This window comes from Gymnoscopelus microlampas, assembly GCF_963454915.1.
Source record: "Gymnoscopelus microlampas genome assembly, chromosome: 22".
Taxonomy (NCBI): Eukaryota; Metazoa; Chordata; class Actinopteri; order Myctophiformes; family Myctophidae; genus Gymnoscopelus; species Gymnoscopelus microlampas.
Window position 1 is genome coordinate 30,666,519 of NC_139959.1, and position 18,558 is coordinate 30,685,076.

Below are 18,558 nucleotides of genomic sequence, written 5' to 3' on the forward strand. Positions count from 1 at the left end.
TTTTCTATGTAGCTGGAGTTTTACAAGCTATTATCTCCAGGAGTAGAAATGTAGCTTGATCAAACTGCTACCATGGTGAAGTGCTTTCAAAGTAGCTTCTCCAACACTGTTTGCTACAGTTTTTGTCTGTTTAGGTGTTCCCTTCAGATCTCTTTTATATTTTGTTTTTTTGGTGCGAGTCTTATAAGTTATTGGGCCTGATTAACTAAGCTGTTTACGCTCCCTGATTTTGAACATAAAGGGATTTACGCAACTTCCCACATTATGAGTTCGATTCATCAATCTTTTTTTGGTCGTGAATTTTTACGGAGGTCCGCTCGGCGAGTTGTCTGCCCACGTTGGTGCCAGAGAGAGTCCATAAGTCTGTCCCAGGGTCATCTCGGAGGCAGACTTACATGGGACCAAAGCTTGGATATTCATTAGAATGCCTTATTCTTCATGCAAAATCAATTGCAATAGTGCAGGGGTCCGTGGCAAGACTTGTCTATGTCCGTGGCCCATTTCATTTTATTTATTTTGGAACAAAAAAAAAAAAAAATATATATATATATATATATATATATATATATATATATATATATATATATATATATATATATATATATATATATATATATATATATATATAGTCTATATATATTTTTTCATGATAATGTAAAAACATACTACATATTCACAATCTAATCTTTGAATTCAAATTGGTTTGAATAATTGTGGTGACTCATAAAGTGTCGGGGTGACATGCTCATTAATATGTTACAGGAGATTTTTTTGGTATTGTACATGGTACTGTACATGATTGCATCAGGTGAGGACAAGACAATTCCCTGAAAATAGCAAAATGCGTAATCCTTTGTTGGAGAAACCTTTTATTGTGTAAGACAATGGATTCATACAGCATGTGGTGTGGTCAGACAATTAAACTGTAGGAAAAGATCAAAAACAGATCTGTTCAGAAGGGTACATTCGCTACAAAAGCAAAGGTGGGCAGAACTGGACAAGTAAAGCTTGTTGAAAAAGATGTTTTAACCGTTGAGAGAAAGTGTTTCTAAGTGTCCAAAAAGAACACTATATAACTATAATAACACTCCACAATCATAATCAGTGGAAACCCTTGATCCCCAGCCTGGGGTCCACAATCACCATCAGACCTCCAAGCTTATAAATGTGCTCACCTCTGATTAAAGTTAGGAGCCCTTGCATGGAAGTAGTCGTGACACTGCATTCCTTTAAACCCTGTACGTGATGAGTGATTAGATAATGATATAGGGCATGACCCTATATCATTATCTAATCACTCATCACGTACATACGGGTGTATGACGTTTATGTCTCTGACCTTTCTTTTTCCATTGTTCCACATATCTTACATCTTAACTATATCGAAAATACGCTTTTCGATATATATATAAACCCCTTTAGTCACTTTATATAGGCACTATTTACGAACAGCTTAGTGCAGTTGTTTTCAACCCTTTTCATATTATATCAAGGCCATTATTTATTCAGCGTTTGAGCCACGGAACCACCATTTGTATGAGATTAAGTCTCGATAACAGAGAATATTTTGTTATCGTTGGATAAGAGTTTGTCCACAATTCCATGCTGTATTGGTGTGGTACCATTAGGAGAGATAACAGGTACACGTTGATCAAAATAACAATTCTTTAATTAAGTAATGCAGATGTTTAACAATAATTTAACTCTTGAGAGTGTGGAATGAAATCAAATGGACCCGTAAGGGTCCATTTGGTTTCATTCCACACTCTCAAGGGTTAAAGATCTATAAGGGTCCACTTGGTTACCAACTCTCCATCATTTAGCTGGGGACCACCTGGAACCCCCTCAAGGACCACTGGTGGTCCCCGGACCACTGGCTTAGTCAATCAGGCCCATTGTCTCTGCCATGGCACACTGTAAATAAGCTGTAAAAAAAAGAAAAGGAAAACAAAAGAGCATTCATGGACCATCCGGACAACTGTTACAATATATATTGCCGATTGCAGATTGTACACAAGACCTAAACAAACGTGCACACCCTCATCTTGGACTGCACATCCCTAGAAGAGAAGAGACTGTTTGTTTTGAACCCTCCCCCCGTTCTTTCTCTCCATCTGCGTCTCTCCCCCCGAGAGGGGGGGTGTGGGGAGCATTGGTGGAGTGATGTTTGCTAGAGAGGAGAATTTGACCTCAGTTATCCTGGGTGGGGGCTGGACAAACAGAATATCAGAGAAATTGGAATTAATAATGTAGACTCTAATGTGTTTACTCAACTCAAGATGACGGCTTCAATAAAAGATGAAGAGTACAATCCACCATCATGAGATATCTATACTGAGAGAGAGAGAGAGAGAGAGAGAGAGAGAGAGAGAGAGAGAGAGAGAGAGAGAGAGAGTTTTCTCCTCTCCTCTCCTCTCCTCTCCATAACAAATAATAGTCCAGTAAAGGAAGCGGTCTCAACTCTCTCTTGTCACCTCGGGACAAACAGGAGATAGTGTGGGGTTGTGCCATCATTTTTTAGCATGTCAAAGGTTTCACCTGCCGGTGACATCAAGACAGAGGGACACATCCAATGGGTTTTATTTGTGGTGGCAAATTATCGGAGGAGACTTTATTTGTTCAGCCGCTATTAAACCAGGAAGTCACCTTGATATTAAAGATGTCTTTTAGAGTCCTGGTCAATGAATAGCAATTATAAACGTTTCATGCAGTTAATGCTGTGTTCACACCAGTGTTGACAAAGTTAACAGGCTATCTAAGTCATTTTCAATGGAAATCAGTGCCATGAAGCTGGCTTTCCATTGGTGGGGAAACTACACAACTGCAGTACTTGAGTCAAATTATAGATACTCCCAGTCCCGTACAAATATCACGGCCCACTACAATTGAAAGTTGCTCTGTCAAATTTGTTCTTTAGTTAATGTACTGGAGTACTTGCTTTTAAAAATACACTAATTCAAAGGCACCACTCTCTTCACACTGGGTGTAAAGTATTCAAAAGTACAAATTACAAAGTACAAGGTTTTCCAGAAACAAAAAAATAAACCCAGTATCAATATTTCAAATATAGGCGTGGTTAATTAACTGGTTAATTCATAATATTCTTTTTTCCCTTCATACAAATGTTTTCGCGTTCTTTAACATGTAGCAGCTTCCCGTGGTGGAGCTGCTTTGGACAAGAAGTGCCGCGGCAGAGCCGGTCGGAACTGGCCGCAAACTTTATTTGTGCCATGGACATATACAATAATATTACCAACACACAGAGCCAGCTCTATATGTATACTAGTGGACTCCTAATGTGTGTTTATGCTATTGTGATACACATTTTAAAATAAGGTTTTTGTGTTAATTAAATCACATCGTATACAGGCATCAATGCAGCATGGTCCATGTCTATTCCATGTTTCGGATTTCAATTATTGGGTGATATCATTTTTCAAATCATTTTCCCTTTAACCCATTAAGACCGGGAACGCATCAGTGTCATTTTAAGATTTCTTTGGCTATTCAAATCTTTGAATATATATAAATAATATCTGGGGGTCCGTGGTACAAAATATTTTGAGTTGGGGGGGTCCGCGGACAAATACATATCATTTTGGCTGGTCCTTGACATGAAAAAGTTTGAGAACCACTGATTATAGCAACATAAGCTTTTTAAAAAAAAAACTGTTAGAAGACATTTGTAGAATCCCCAGAAGCAAAGATTTGAGTTACAAATGTTTTTTTTTTAAAATATATATATTTAAAGTAGATAGCAGATCTACAAGCTCATAGCGCGGCTATGAGCTTGTAGATCTGCTATTTTTGAATAGCCCAAAGACATCTAAAATGACACAGATAAGTTCCCGGTCTTGGGTTAATCAAAGAGTTTCCATGGACATATAGACAAGTCTTGCCACGCATAAATGTGTCCGTGTATACGGACATATTGATGACCCTGGGACAGACTTATGGACTCTCTCTGGCACCAACGTGGGCAGACAACTCGCCGATACTCAGCCAGGCCTGAAACGCCAGCCTCACAGGGGCTTGATAAACCTTGAGAAACTGTAGGTGGCTGGAAAGGAGAATGGAAAAAAAACAACCTTCTTTTGATGGGGAAAACATCCGTTACCCCTCCCACCTCTCTCTTTTTTTTTTTTTTTTTTACCAGTGGTGTAAAGTAACTAAGTACATTTAATCAAGTACTGTACTTAAGCACACCTTTGAGGAATTTTTACTTTACTGGAGTATTTCCGATTTTCAGTGCTTTTACTTCTACTCCACTACATCTCAGAGGCAAATATTGTACTTTTACTCCACTACAATTAATTGGCAGCTTTAGTTACTAGTTACTTTGTAGACTTTTGATTATTGTTACAAAACATACATTAACCACTTCAGCCCTATATATATTTCGGCCATCTGAAAATAGCCGATCTACAAGCTCATGCGACGCATTGTGAGCTTGTGGATCTGCTATTTCCAAAGGATTTCTTATGCATTTTTAACTTGTGAAATGGGACATTCTGCACAATGAGTACTTTTACTTTTGGTACTTTAAGTATATTTTGATGCCAATACTCTACTTTTACTCAAGCAAATTTCGATTACCAGACTTTTACTTAACAGAGCATTTCTACACTGCAGTATTGATACTTTTACCTAAGTAAAAGATGTGAGTACTTTTTTTCCACCTCTTTTTACCTCTCGTATTTTATTCTTCTATGTTTCTCCATCTCTACCGTCTGTCTACAAGGTCCTCTTTTGTCTTTGTGTCTCCCCGTCTCTCGTGACTGCCCCCCCCCCCCCTTGTCTGTCTCTGTCACCCAGCCAGGAAATGGAAGAATTTGTTAAAAGGTCGCAGTAGATCAAAGTCTTGTTGCGTCAGACGCCGTGCCGGTGGAGAAAGGGAGTTTACTTACAATAGAGCAGAGCAGACGGAGGGAGGGAGGGAGCGGTTGGTGGAAGAAGTACACAAAAGTAGCAATATTACATTGTAAATATGAACTCATTCACTGCCAGGAATTCATTAATTAATTCATCCGTCTTGCCAGCGAAAACGGCGATTTTACTGTACCTTTGAAAAATCATGGAATAGGCTCCATGCACAGCAGCCATATTGGGAATGACTTGGGCCCCTTCCTTACTTCCTTCACAGGTGTTACCAATAATACTAATTAAGGCTCCGTTCCATTTAGTGTGGCATAGTGGTTGTCTTATTTTCAAGGACCCCCATAACTCTGAGAGTGTTACGGGTCCATTTGGTTCCATTTGTACACTCTCAGAGTTACACACCCACCATAAGGGGCCATTTGGGAACCAAAAATGGAGTGTTTCTAGTGAGCCAACATGCATGATATCAGCACCCTGACCAGAATGGAACAGAGCTTTCATTAGTATCATTGGTAACACCTGTGAAGGAAGTAAGAAGAGGCCCAATTTCTTTCCAATATGGCTGCTGTGCATAGAGCCTATATTGACCTCACGGAGATCGGCTCATTACACGCACGGGGGTGTCGTAGTATAGGAAAAAAATCACACCCAGTGTGAAGAGAGTGGTGCCTTTGAATTAGTGTAACTGGTTGCATCCTTGTGTTGCAATCAGCTGCAGCGGTTGAGGCCGTGCTCAAACGGACGGACGGACGGACGGACGGACAGACCCACACACGGTCAAGTGTAGGAGTGGCTGGCACCACTCAAAAACAGTATTGGCCGGCCGGTCGCGATCCTCCATTCCAGAGCTATGGCCGTGTGAACGTGGCTTGTTTTTTGAAAAACAGCAGAAAAACAACAGAAAGCAGAGGCATTTTTTTTTGTTAAATCCTTTAACATGAAAGGTGCCTAGATTATTTTTTTTGTGATCACTTTGTTGTATACTTTGTTGAGTACTTTCTACTTTTGGTACTGTAAATACATGTTGATACCAATACTGTTTCTACTTTTACTCAAGGACATTTTGAATTCCGGAACTAAGTAAAACATGCGAGTACTTTTTCCACCACTGATTATATGTCTTACTGATGAATTGAGTACAATGGACCACAATGGAAACAAGGGGCTTTTTGTGTTATCCTTTTAGCAAAACGTTTGACTATACTACTTGCACTGTTAACTTAACTTGCAAATAACAACAACGCAACGCAACGCAACGCAACGCAACGCAACGCAACGCAACGCAACGCAACGCAACACAAAACAACTCAAGTCAGTACAGAGGCAGCAGAGTGGGTGTTAAGCATCCGGGACATAGATTGATGAATAAATGGCTGCTGCTCTAATCAATGACCGAGGCTAACTGGTGATTGAGAGCGTAAATCTTCTACAAAGGTCGCGTCTCTTGTGCTGCAACCTTCCACACCCACCAGCCCACCCCCCACACGCACACACGTGTACACAAACACACACACACACACACGCACGCGCGCGCGCACGCACGCACGCACACACACACGCACGCGCGAGTATTGCTTTGCGACACATTGTCAATGTGGAAACGATGCATTGTGAACTTGTATATTGGCTATTTTCACGATTTCTGTGTGACACTCCTGTATGATGAAATAGGGCATTAATGTATAAAAATATAAAAAAAACATTAAAAGTTGAAATATGGAGATACAAGGTTTCTGCCCGACAGCAACGAAAGTAGTTAAGTTGTTCTTAATTGTCTGTCAGGTTAAATAAAGGTTAACATATTACTAATACGACTTGCTTATTACCCAACAACCATCATTTAATATTTGTGAAATTTCCCTCAAACTAATTTCTTTGGTATTACGCAGTTGTGGAAAAAGTACTCAAATGTTTTACTTTAATAAGTAAAAGTATCAATACTGCAATGTAGAAGTACTCTGTTACAAGTAAAAGTCCGGAAAAGTACAAAAGTATTGGTATCAAAATGTACTTAAAGTACCAAAAGCAAAAGTACTAAAATGATTGAAAATAGCAGATCTACAAGCTTGAGCTTGTAGATCGGCTACTTTCATTTTGTAGAGGAGTAGACGTAAAAGTATAGACAATTGGAAATACTCCAGTAAAGTAAAAGTACCTAATCATTTTACTTAAGTACAGTACTTGAGTACATGTACTTAGTTACTTACACCACTGGTATTACGTAAATTGTATAAAGGCCGATAAAGCACAGATATTGTACGGTCCACAGTATGCTACCTAACTGCTTTACCTAATAAAGTTGATTTCTCCCTTTTCTCCCATGTAAAGCAACTTTGAGTACTTAGAAAAGTGCTATTGAAAAGAGATATAGTTATTACTGCAGTGGAAATGGACATGCACTGGTGGTGCTTCCCCTTAGTAACTACATTATATTGTATCAAACAAACCAATGCTTTCTCACAACCAGGGCATATACTGTTTAAAAAGTGTGTAAAAGTTCAAAAGTAATGACATTAAAATATACTTTCCCCGTTTCGGTATAGAACGGCTGTGTTCTGCTCGCTTTTGTGACTTTTATTATTATATTCCTGGGCTTTGAGAAAACACTGAGAAATTCACGTATAGGTCCACGGGCAAACAACCAAACTAAACCCAATTAATATTCTCCTTTAATCCATTCAAACCAGTAACACATCTGTGTAACCACTTTAACCCTTTACACTTTGGCTATATTTGTAAAAAATCTTGAAAAACTTTGCAGATCTTTTATTTTTAACTCAAATCTGTGCTTCTGTGGGGGGCCCCTGGAACAACATATTATGAGATGGGGGTCCGCAACGAAATACATATTGTTTTGGGAGGTCCTTGGCATGATAAAGTTTTGGACCACTGATATAAAATATTTTGTTCCAGGGACCCCCCATAAGCAAAGATTGGAGTTACAAATGTTTGCTTTAAAAATATATATATATTCAAAGATTTGCTCACATTATCACAATAAAAAAAAATAGAAAAATAGCAGATATGCAAGCTCATAGCGCGGCACTCTGTGCCAGATTGTATATCTGCTATTTTTCAATAGCCAAAGTGTAAAATAATGCTTCTTTAGCACAAATCTAAAAATGACACAGGTGCGTACCCGGTCTTAACGGGTTAAAGACACGGAACCGACGGAGCTGTAAACTGTGAGGCCAGCACGCTGAAAAACAAACGCAGTAATTATCATAGTGTACAGCATATCCCACTGAACCACCTGCTACTGCTGTGTGCTTTGGTTCTTGGGGCTGTAATTGCTGTTTGGAGGACTGTATATTTGACTTATAATGGAGTATTTTCTACATTGTGGTATTGCACCTTCTAATTGTGTAAAAAAAATAATGAATAGTAGAGTATTTTTTCTCCACCACTGAATGAACACCCATTCTCTTGGGTTGTAAAATATTTACCATTTAATGAAAGATTAAGTGAAATATCTCTTTAACCATTTAAACCCTATATGGTTGACCGGAGTCCCTCAGGGCTTAATGCTAGTACCTTTTCTATGTTTGCTCTACATTATGTATCTTTGCTGAAAATAGTCTACTTACAAGTGTAAATGCATTGTGGCCTTGTAGATCGGCTATTTCCTGCAAAGGTTTTCCCTAGAATAAGGTCATTTTCAGATTTCTTTGGCTATTCAAAAATATGCTTCAATGCATGAGAGCTAACAAGCCTATGTATATATATATATATTGGGCCTCTTCCTTACTTCCTTCACAGGTGTTACCAATGGTTCTAATGAAGGCTCTGTTCCATTCTGGTCAAACAGAGTCAGGGTGTTGATATTGTGCACGTTGGCTTGGCTCACTGGAAACACTGGGGCTGCTACACCAGTGGGTCTGAAAGTGTGGTCCACGGACCCTCATGGTTCCTTGAGAGGGTTCCAAATGGCCCCTTACAGGTGATTAACTCTGCCAGTGTACAAATGGAACAGGTGTCATTTGCACACTGGCAGAGTTATGGGGCTACTTGAAATTAAAACGGTTGAGAACCACTGTGCTACACTAAATGGAACAGAGCCTTCATTAGTATCATTGGTAACACCTGTGAAGGATCCTATATGGATGCAGTGCATAGAGCCTATTCATCACGAGATTTGAATTGAGCGTATGACCTTATAGCCTAAAGATAATCAGCCTAATTACTAAGCCACTGTCCCTATACTTGCCACACCGCACAAAAGGAGTTCAAAATTAGACATGGAAATGGGGGACGGACATGAAAACGCCATGGAAGCGCAGTTCCCCGTTAGCGTTTGCCTTTCATCTAAGAAAAACGTGTAGAACCAGACTGATCTTTAATCCATTTAGACCGGGAAAGCATCTGTGTCATTTTAGATTTTTTTGGCTATTCAAAAATAGCAAATCTACAAGCTTGTAGATCTGCTATTTTTGAAAAATCGTGAAAATGTGTGCAAATACTTGAATATATATATATATATATATATATATATATATATATATATATATATATATATATATATATATATATATATATATATTTTTTTTTTTTTTTTTTTTTTTTTTTAACTCAATTTGTTGCTTCTGGGGGGTCCCTGGAACAACATATTTTGAGATGGAGGGGTCCGCAGCCAAATACATATCCCATGAAAATAGTTGAGATGAAAAAAGTTTGAGAACCACTGATATTATAGCAACAAAAGTTTTTTTTACAAAAAAAATGTTAGAATTTAGAAGACATCTGTAGAATCCCCCAGAAGCAAAGATGTGAGTTAAAATGTTCACTTTAAAAATACATATATATATTCAAAGATTTGCAGAAATTGTCATGATAAAAAAAAGAAAATAGCAGATCTACAAGCTCATAGCGCGGCACTCGGTCGAAAAACGGTCTAAAAATCTAAAAACGTCACAGATGCGTTCCCGGTCTTAATCGATTAAAGGACGGCACATCTTCAAGGCCCCCCCGTCCGGTCAATGGAGTCAAGGACATGTTACTTCTGCTTCCGCTCGCTAATTCTCGTCCTCTATAGCCTTGATGAATGACAAACAGAGAGAGGCAGAGAGAGAGGGGGTGAGGGTTGCGCGGCGGCGCTATTCAGGCGTCCATCTCCTGTCGGTTTTTGAAGTGACATCAAGCCATTTAATTTACAGCGGCAGCCAAGCCCAGGCGTGCTCGGCTCTCGGCAAAGGCACACCGAGGCTCTCTCAACTAATAGAGGAGTGAGAGATATGAAAGTCCTTTAATAAAGCCATGAGAAAGTCTAAAGGCGAGCAAATTAGATATGGAAGAGGGTTCGGGTGCAGAGTGAGCGGGGGGAGGAGGAGGGGGTGAATGAGGGATGCAAACAAAGAGAGAGAGAGAGAGAGAGAGAGAGAGAGAGAGAGAGAGAGAGAGAGAGACTTTGGTTGGCGAGTAATTAGGCATCATTACAGTGGGCTTGCGGACGGATCCTCCTTTTTCCTCCATTTCACTAACAGTTTAATTGCCAGTTAGGGGCCCAGCCCCGACAAAAACACTGTGAGAGAAGGAAGAGGGCAGGATGGCTCTAATCTCACGCTCATTCCCCCATTGTTAATTAGTGTCAATAATCATTTGCGTTGCATGATTGGAGAGGAAGCCTCGGCGAAGAAAGATTCCCGAACGAACCGGCTAATTGTGGGAGCCCTGACCAAAAGGCTAGGTGGGGGCCTGGAGGACAACCAATGCCGTTCCAAAACTCGTTGATTTGAGAACATTTGAAAATGTAAATACATAAATACTTAACTTTTTCATAACAAACATTTGCTAATCAAGTCTATCTATCTATCTATCTATCTATCTATCTATCTATCTATCTATCTATCTATCTATCTAATATCTATCTATCTATCTGTGTATCTTCTCTCTCTCTCTCTCTCTCTCTCTCTCTCTATATATATATATATATATATATATATATATATATATATATATATACAGTATATCAGCCGTTGTGGCGTACTATTTGCAGACGTGGGCTGAGGGCTGACAGACGTACGTCATTGTACTTGGAGGAGTGGAGACCATGTTCACATCCTGTTGCTGTTGTTGAGAGGACGACAGGAGCGAGAGGTCAGCGTCAATCTGCTGCCTGTCCAGCTGGCTTTATCTGAGAACACACACACACACGCGCACAAACGCACACAAACGCGTTTGTTTGTGTGTGTGTGTGTGTGTGTGTGTGCGTGTGTGTGGTGGGGGGTGGGGAAGGGAGGGGCCACACACCGAATTTCCGGACATGTGAGTGTCCGTGCACACGCAATGTGTGTTTGAGTGGCTGAACGTCAGAGCAATTTCCCCTTTGCCATGCAATGCACGTCACATTGTAATCTGCGCGTGCTGCAGAGACATAGACGGGTGCTATACATATGTATTATTAGCCCCGTGTTTCACACCGTGTGTGCGTGTGCGTGTTTGTGTGCGTGTGCGTGTGCGTGTGCGTGTGCGTGTGCGTGTGCGTGTGCGTGTGTGTGTGTGTGTGTATACTTGTATTAGTTGTGAGGGCCAATTTTTTATGGTTTAAAAAAACAAGGTTTTTAGAGGTAAGCTTATAGGAAAAGATCCATGTTAGGGTTAGGATTCGACATTTAGAGGTTTGCTTTAGGGATCATGGTTAGAGTTATGCCTGATTTATACTTAGTTACACTTGCACCGAAAATAGTCAATCTACAAGCTCACAACGTGTCGAGGTCTGTAGATTTGCTATCTTCCGCTTCAGGTTTAGGGTTAAAATGGCACAAGATAAAAGCCATTCATAAAATCAGACCGTCATAAAATGCTGATCTCCTCACAAGTGTAGCAATACAAACCTGTGTGTCCGTGTGTGCATGTGTGCGTGCGCAGTGGTGTAAAGTAACATTTACTCAAGTACTGTACTTAAGTACAATTTTGAGGTACTTTTACTTTACCGGAGTATTTCCAATTTTCAATACTCTTACTTCTACTCCACTACATCTCTGAGGAAAATATTGTACTTTTACTCCACTACAATGATTTGAAAACTTTAGTTACTAGTTACTTATTAATATTATTATTATAATATAAAATATACATTATCCACTTTAGCCCTAATGTATACATAGGCTATTTGAAAATAGCAGATCTACAAGCTCACAAGGCGTCGCATCACGATGCCTTGTGAGCTTGTAGATCTGCTATTTTCAAACGGTTAAGTACGTTTTTACTTCATTAAGTAACATCTTGAACACAGGCCTTTTGCTTGTCACAGAGTATTTTTACAATGTGGCATTGCTACTTTTACTTAAGCAAAATATCTGAGTACTTCTTCCACCACTGTACATGTGCGTGCGTGGCTGCATGCATGTGTGCGTGTGCGTGTGCGTGTGTGTGTGCATAGCAAAGCCAAACCCCTTCAGAGCCCGCTTAATCCCGTCTGATTGCCGGAGCCGGGATGATTGACGGCAGCGAGGGCCCATGGAGACGTGGACTTGAGGTTGTTGATCCCAGAACAATATGAGCCTGCCTCCAAATAAAGCTCGCCTGTTGACTTTACGAGGCCGGCACCCGCCTTTGATTACACCCGCTATAACTTCTGAAGCCCAGGGAGAGAGAGCGAGACGCAAAAGCCGTTGTTCTAACACCGCCAGCCGCAAGACCAAGATTGCTTATCTTAAATGTAGAATACGGCAGGTGGGGGGGTTTAATGTCGGAAGCATCTCGTGCCCAAAGCTATGTATTTACGCTAACCCTCATTGGCATATCCTATCACTGTCGGGCAGAGACCTTGTATCTCCATATCTCAACTGTTTATGTGTTTTTGTTAACTTCGTCATACAAGAGTGTCAAGCAAAAGCAGTGAAAATATCAGATCTACAAGCTCAGCTGTGAGCTTGTAGATCTGATATTTTCACTGTTTTAAAATGTTTTTTTTTTCTTCTATAATAATAGAAAAAAGGAATGGTTATGGACATACAAGCTTTCCACCCAACTGCAACAATATATTGTATGGTATCTAGACGAAGACGCATTTGAGACATTTGAGTACACCGTGATTACCTACCTCAAAGTACTAAATGCCTTGTTTTCGTTTAGAAAACGACTGTGTTTTGCTCGCTTTTGGGACTTTTATTACCTTCCTGGACTTCTTATTAAACATTTGAGAAAACACTAAGAAATCCCTGTAGGGACGACGTGCAAACAACCCGAACCAAACCAAATTAATATATTATTCCTTCAAAGACACAGAACCGACGGAGCTGTAAACTGGCCAGCACACTGAAAAACAACCCAGTAATTATCGTAGTGTAGAGTATATCCTACTCAACCACCTGCTACTGCTGTGTGTTTTTATTCGAGGGGCTATAATTGCTGTTTGGAGGACTGTATATTTTGGTTCTGTACTTCTCAGACCACAGGCTTCTTTCACACTGCCATAAGGAGCATCCCTGGAGAGATAAGTCCAGCTCACTGGAGAAAATGTCTGAAAGATATAAAATCTGTGGATGTTCCGGAACTTTCTCCAACTGAATGATGACAGAACAGAGGTCATTCTGGTTGGACCTCAGAGATTATGGAATATAAAAATAACCTAAAGTTAGCAGCAATGGTTCTCAAACTTTTTCATGTCAAGGACCAATCTGGTATTTAAGACAAGATGTTATTGTATGTTTTGAGTGTACAGTTTATGAAGTCGAAGTTTCCTTTTAAAACAGGCTTTTTCTTTGGTGTTACGAATTTCACTTGGTAGACTACTCCAAAGTACAATTGACCTATAGCAGTAGTAGTAGTAGTATACTACTATTACTACTACTACTACTACTATAGTAGTAGTAGTAGTAGTAGTAGTTAGTAGTAGTTGTAGTGGTGTAAAGTAACAAAGTACATTTACTCAAGTACTGTATTTAAGTACACTTTTGAGGTACTTTTACTTTACTGGAGTATTTCCAATTGTCTATACTTTTACTTCTACTCCACTACATCTCGTAGTGGAGTAAAACATTCGAGTACTTTTTCCACCACTGGTGGTAGTGTATGTTTCTTATAACCATTGTTTGGATGCTCAGCGTCCAAAGTCAGACCACAGGGTCCTTTTATCACAGCCACGCAAAGCACGATAATAAGGACCCATTTTCCCAACTAGCCTTTTCGTTGTAAATCAGCAAAGCGCTGTCAAATTTGCCCCGTAAACTCAATGAAATGTACTGCGTGATAAACTGAGGGGAAGAGTGCTTGTGAAAGGAGTTGTAAACTAGAACAATCATATTATTTTCATTTCACCTATCAATCTGTTACAGAGAGGCCGTATCCATGTGGTGTGGGAACATATTAGGACAGTCTGAGCAGTGGTGGAAAAAGTACTCAAATGATTTATTTAAGTAAAAGTACCAATACTGCAATATAGAAATAGTCTGTTACAAGTAAAAGTCCAAAATTCTAAATTGATTCAAGTAAAACTGCAAAAGTATTGGCATCAAATTGTACTTAAAGTACCAAAAGTAAAAGTACTAACATTCTTGAAAAAAGCAGATCTACAACCTACAAGCACACAACGTGTCGCGATGCGACGCGTTGTGAGCTTATAGATCTGCTGTTTTCAAATAGCCTAGGTATGGGGACTGTCCACTTGGACAGTGGGAGTGGGGGGAGAGAGGAATTATTATGTGCTTTTTGTAACTGTAAAGGAGTAGTTCACCCAAAGAAATACCTATTTTCTGTCACTTACACACCCCATTGAATTCATGGCGATTTTTTTGTTTTTATCGCATTCCTAAGCCAATAATTTGATGACCGGCGGTCTCTCCGGTAGGAGACACAAGAGTCTCCTTTGTGTCTCCTACCTGATACATTAGCATCTTTATTATTATCATCAAATCATTGGCTTAGGAATGTGACAAAAACTAAGAAATCTCCATGAATTCAAGACTTAATGGGGTGTGTAATTGATAGAAAATAACATTTTTTGGGGTGAATTACTCCTTTAAGAACGAACCTTCAGACAATAACTGATTAGGTTATACAACTTTAGCATGCTCTTTTTATTTGGAAAAACCAGCCTTCAGATCACTCACTCTGTGAAGTGAAATATTTCAGTACTGGAGCTTCTGTGGCATCCTCAATCCATTTAGTGCCGGCAAAATACATAAGAAGGCTATAGTTGTAAATGCATAATGTATCCAGTTGTGGAAAAAGTACTTATTGTTTTTACTTAAAGTTGTACTGTGCAAATAAAATAAAAAACGATTTTTAGCAGCCTCTGCTGGTCATTACCGTCACTGCAGACCGCTTGTTTATTACTGCGTTATCCAGAATTCCATTTGTTTTCACCGGAAGACGGAAGTGTTTCAAAAAGCGTTCTTTTAATTGTTTTATACGATCTGTGGATCGTTTCTCTTAGCCAGTGGAGCTTTATTTACCGTGAGCTGTGTTTTCTTTTTCTGTTTTTTTTTCGTTCTTCAAATCATACAATCTCTTAAAATCAGCGTGAGTTTCCTTTTGTTATTAGCGCGGTAGTTCGTGGCCAAACAGGAAACCGGTGCATTTCCGCTTCCATTTTCCGGCCAGATGACGTCATTATCGCGGGAACGTCGACCCCGACCCCGTTCAATAGAAAATATATAAATAAAAGGCTTTTGGGGGTGAAATTCATGGAGTGGGTGTTGTGAAACATTTGCCACTCACAAAAGATATACAATTTAACTTTAGTTTTATTGAAAAAGTTACCTAGCATTACTTTAAGTACAAGTATCAATACTGCAATGTAGAAACACTCTGTTACAAGTCAAAGTCCGGAATTTTTTAATTTACTTGAGATAAAGTACAAAAGTATTGGTATCAAAATATGCTTGTATACTACAAAAATACAAGAAATATACTTGTATATACTACAAAAGTAAAAGATGCAGTGGAGTAGAAGTAAAAGTATTGGAAATTGGATGTACTCAAGTACAGTACAAATACCTCAAAATATTACTTAAAGCAATGCAAGGTAGGTCCAAAAATATCAATTTTTAGCAACCTCTGCTGATCACTACCGTCATTGCAGGTATTTAGCGGAGTCCGGCATTACCCAGAATTCCATTTGTTTTCACCGGAAGGTGGAAGCGTTTCAAAAAGCGTTCTTTTACTATCTGCAGACCGTTTCTCTTAGCCAGGAGCTTTAGTTACCGTGAGCTGTGTTGTCTTTTGCTGTTGTTTTTCCATCTTCAAATCCTATAATGTCTTAAAAACAGCGTGAGATTCCTTTTTGTTAATAGCGCGGTAGTTCCTGGCCAAACAGGAAAACGGTGCATTTCCCGCTTCCGTTTTCCGGCCGGATGGCGTCATTTTTGCGGGAAGGGCGCCCCACCACACTTTCAATAGAAAATATAATAGAAAAGGCTTTCGGGGATGAAATTCATGGATCGGTGTTGTGAAACATTTGCCACTCACAAAAGATATAAAATTTAACTTCAGTTTTTTTGAAAGAGTTACCTAGTATAGCTTTAAGTACAGTACTTAAGTCAATTTACTTAGTTACTTTCCACCACTGGATGTAATTATATAGCATCTGACAACAGCTATCAAACAGCAAAGTGTTGCACTACATGCTGACACTGTTGCTACACGTCACACGTCTGATCACAGAACGCTGCTATGTAAAAACACACTTCTTTGTTTGGTTCCGTGTCAAAAAGAAGAGCCAACATCAATGACGGCACTTATTTACCCCACTATACTGCAGGATATTCACCGGCTGATAAGAAAGATCAGCTGCAAAATGACAATCTTGATCCTCATCTCGCCCAGAGGGGCCGTCTTCTCTCTCTCTCTCTCTCTCTCTCTCTCTCTCTCTCTCTCTCTCTCTCTCTCTCTCTCTCTCAAAGACACACAGAGAGAGAGAGATATGGCCTCTTAATCCTGCACAAACAATCAGAGCGTCAACCGTGCACTGCAGGGCTGACATTGATTCATTGACGTCCCCCCCATCCAGGGGTATGTGAGTGGGGGAGGGGGGGTGGCCCTGGCTCTCATTGGGCCTGCCGGTCGGGGCCATGGCCTGGGTAAATACCAGGGAAGCCTCCTGGAATACACACCAGGTGGACATGGTCCAGGTGATGGACAAAGGTCTTGATCCCCCCCACCGGTGTTGTCCTGTGTGTGTGTGTGTGTGTGTGTGTGTGTGTGTGTGTGTGTTTGTGTGTGTGTGTGTGTGTGTGTGTGTGTGTGTGTGTGTGTGTGTGTGTGTGTGTGTGTGTGTGTGTGTGTGTGTGTGTGTGTGTGCGTGTGTGCGTGTGTGCGTGTGTGTGTGTGTGTGTGTGTGTTCTTGTATTACTGTACTTAAGCAGTATACGGATGTTGGGGTGCAAGTGGTTAATGGGACTTGGACAGTGGTGGAAAGTAACTAAGTACATTTACTCAAGTACTCTACTTAAGTACACTTTTGAGGTATTTGTACTTTACTTGAGTATTTCCAATTTCCAATACTTTTACTTCTACTCCACTGGATCTTGGATCCAAATATTGTACTATTACTCCACTACATGTATTTGAAAACATTAGTTACTTTGTAGATTACTATTACAAAACATACATTAACCACGTCAGCCCTATATACATGTCGGTCATTTAAAAATAGCCAATCTACAAGCTCACAATGCGTCGCGATGCGACGCATTGTGAGCTTGTAGATCGGCTATTTTCAAAAGATGTTTATACATTTGAAAACTTGAAATGGGACATTCTGCATAATGAGTACTATTCGGCTATTTTCGGCTTCAGGGCTAGCGTTAAAAATGGCCAGAAATAATGAAAGTAGCATTCACAAAATTCTTGTCCTTAAATGTTCATGTCCTCACAAATAGTAACACAGACATGTGTGCGTGCGTGTGTGCGTGCGTGCGTGCGTGACTGGAGGCTTTGGATACGCCTGCTGGCATGGATTATAAAGTGTGGTGTGTCACTCAAGGATCCTCCGACAGCTAGATAGAACACTTAGAGATGGATTATTGTATCTAGTGGATGTCAGATGTCAGGGCGCGTCAGCCGGAATCACAACATATTGTGTCCTGCGTGCTCTAGCTGTCTCTGCTATAGAGACACACAGGGTTATTTAAGGACAACTTGCTAGATGGGCAGCCTGATAGGCATTTATAGGTTAGATTTAGGGGTTGGAGTCATGCCTTGCTTATTCATATGATGTTGCATGCTGTTGCGCAACATAAATAGCCAATCTACATGCTGGGTATACACACACGCACACACGCACACACACCAGTGTTGCCAGATTCTGTGAGAGAAACAAGCAACCCGGTCTAGGAAAACCGGCCCAAAAGAAGCGACTATGGGCCACGTGTGCACTTTAACACATACATCAGCTATTTGAAAATAGCAGATCTACAAGCTCACAACGTGCCGCGATGCGACGCGCTGTGAGCTTGTAGATCGGCTATTTTCAAATAAAACCTTGCGGGGAAATTATAATAAGCAGATCTGGCAACCCTGACACACGCACGCACGCACGCACGCACACACACACACACACACACACACACACACACACACACACACACACACACACACACACACACACACAGGCACGCACACAAGGGTGTAGGTGTGGAGGTAAGTGAGGAGGATGGTTGTGGAGTTGGACAGCAACTGCAGTAACAGTTACTTCAGGATCAAGGACAGCAGCTGCAATAACAGTGATTTCAGGACCAA